Genomic DNA, 2,898 nt, shown 5'->3' with positions numbered 1-2,898 from the left:
GGATCTCTTGGAAAGAGTCCAGCAGAGGGCCACTAAGATGGTGGAGGGCCTGGAGCATTTCCCCTATGAGGAGAGATTTAGCAAACTGGGTCTGTTTAGCCTTGAGAAAGGAAGGCTGAGAGGGGATTTGATCCAGGTTTATAAATACCTGAGGTGTGGGTGCCATAGTGGCGTGGCTGGTCTCTTTTCAGTAATGTGTAGGGACAGGACTAGGGGTAATGGGATGAAACTTCAGCATTGGAAGTTCTGCACGAAGATGCGGAAGAACTTCTTTACGGTGAGGGTGACGTAGCACTGGAACGGGCTGCCCAGGGAGGTGGTGGAGTCTCCTTCTGTGGAGATATTCAAGATCCGACTGGACACCGAGCTGTGCGACGTGGTGTAGGGAGCCTGCTTTCCAGGAGGGTTGGACTCGATGATCTCTAGAGGTCCCTTCCAACCCCTGCAATTCTGTGATTCTGTGAGGCAACCACAGCCTCACTGGGAAGACTGTTCCAGTGTTTCACCACCCTCACAGTAAAGTTCTTCCTGGTATGTATTCTAAATCTACCCTCTTCCAGTTTAAAACCATTTCCCTTCATCCTGTCACTACATGCATTTATAAAAAGTCCCTCCCAAGCTTTCCTATGCACTCCCTTCAGATACTGGGAGGTTGCTATAAGGTCCCCCTGGAGCCTTCTCTTCTCCAGGCTGAAGAGCCCCAGCTCTCTCAGCCTGTCCTTCTAGGGGAGGTGCTCCAGCCCTCTGATCATCTCCATTTCCCTCATCTGGACCTGCTCCAACAGCACAGTGTCCTTGTGTTGGGGTCCCCAGAGCTGGACGCAGTACTCCATGTGGGGTCTTACGGGAGCAGCGCGGAGGGGCAGAGTCGCCTCCTCGACTCGCTGGTCACACTTCTCTTGATGAAACCTGGGATATATTTGGCCTTCCAGGCCGCAAGCGTACACTGCCACCTCGTGCTGAATCATCTGAGACCCCCAAATCCTTCTCCTCGGTGCTGCTCTCAAGCCATTCTCCACCCAACCTTTATCTGTGCTTGAGATTTCCCCAACTCAGGGCACTTGTCCTTGTTGAACTTCATGAAGTTGACATGGGCCACCAAGTTTGTCACGTCTGACTTGCCCATGGTGAAACCATTTTGATTACCACCAGCCACCTTGTCTTTATTTTTCCGTGTGGTGCAGTAGGGCCTTCAGTTGGATCTACCCCGCGATCTTACCAAGCACAGAGGTGAGACTGACTGGCCTGTAGTTCCCTGGATCTTCTTTTTTCCCGATCCGGAATAGGGGGGTTATGTTTCCCCTTTTCTGATCAGTGGGAACTTCACCAGACTGCCATGACCTTTCAAATACGATGCACAGCGGCTTGGCAAGTTCATCCACCAGTTCCCTCAGAACCTGCGGATGGATCCCTTGGACTTGTGCAGCTTCAGATTCTTTCGATGGTCTAGAACCTCATCTTCACTTACAGCACTTACAGATCCACCTTCTCCAAGTTTTACTGTTGCTTTCTGCAGTTTGGGCTCTGGGCCTAGAGCACTTGCCAGTGAGGCCTGAAGCAAAGAAGTCATTGAGCACCTCAGCTCTCTCTGTATTCCTCATGACCAGGCCTCTAGTTGCCTTCCAGAGAGGGCCCACATCCTCGCTTACCTTCTTTTTAATCACTGATATACCTGTTCCCCTTTCTGTCCCCAGCTAGATTTAGTTCTGCCTGGGTTTTAGCTTTCCTAACCTGATCTTTGAGGTTCCCATACTACTTGGAAGAGGAAGTTATCATCAGCACATTCCAGAAACCTCTTTGATTTCTGGTGCAATGCTGTGTTGTCCCTCCCACAGATATCAGGGTGGTTGAAGTCCCCTGTGAGGACCTCATCCTCCATGTCCTTCTTGTAGTGAGGAGCCCAAAACTGAACACAGTACTTGAGATGCGGCCTCACCAGAGCTGAGTACAGAGGGATGATCACCTCTCTGCTCCTGCTGGCCACACTGTTTCTTATACAGGCCAGGATGCCCTTGGCCTTCTTGGCCACCTGGGCACACTGTGGGCTCATGTTGAGCAGAGCATCGACCAACAGCCCCAGGTCCCTTTCCTCTTCACAGTCATCCAGCCATTCTGTCCCAAGCCTGTAACACTGCATGTACCCCCAGCAGAGAACAACTACATCCCCCAGAGGATTGCTTGCTGCTCTGTCACCCTTTATGTTCAGTGCAAAAGATAAAAGCCATCCGTATATCACTTGATCTCCCCTTTCCTTTTTGATCCCAGCAGCACGAGAACTCCCTGGGTTGTCTCACCTCGGCTTTAGAATAAGGACTTCAGTTTTCGGACACACTTTGTAATGTTATTTTTTTAATTTTTTTTATTGGTTTTAATTCTAATTCTGATACTAATTATGATATATTGTACTGTAGTGTGTTATCTTGCATTCTGGTATCATCTTTGGTCAATTAATTAAACAAATTAAAACGAATTAAACAAATTAAAATTAATTAAGCCAATTAAAACTAATTTGTTGCCACTGTTTTGGTTTTTGGCCAATCTCTCTACTTGTTTTCCCCTTTTTTTCCTTTTCCCTTCACTGGGGCCTGGATGCTTCTAGGGACTCTGGAGTTTGTTTTTGGGTCAGAAGCAGTACGAATGCTTCTGGGGAGTTTGGAGTTTGTTGTTGACGCAGAAGTAGTCTGGATGATTCTGGGGAGTTTGGAGTTTGCTGTTGGGTCAGAAGCAGTACGAATGCTTCTGGGGAGTTTGGAGTTTGTTGTTGACGCAGAAGTAGTCTGGATGATTCTGGGGAGTTTGGAGCCTTCCCTGCCCAACGCAGGTTTGGGTGACTTCTCAGGCAGCTTCATTGCACGCCCTGTGCTCCATGAGTCTCCCTGAAGGCCACGCTCCATCAAA

The sequence above is a fragment of the Coturnix japonica genome, unplaced genomic scaffold (genome assembly GCF_054131305.1).
Source record: "Coturnix japonica strain WE unplaced genomic scaffold, WE-NBRP24 Scf040, whole genome shotgun sequence".
Classification (NCBI taxonomy): Eukaryota; Metazoa; Chordata; class Aves; order Galliformes; family Phasianidae; genus Coturnix; species Coturnix japonica.
Note: the sequence above shows the minus strand (reverse complement) of the source record.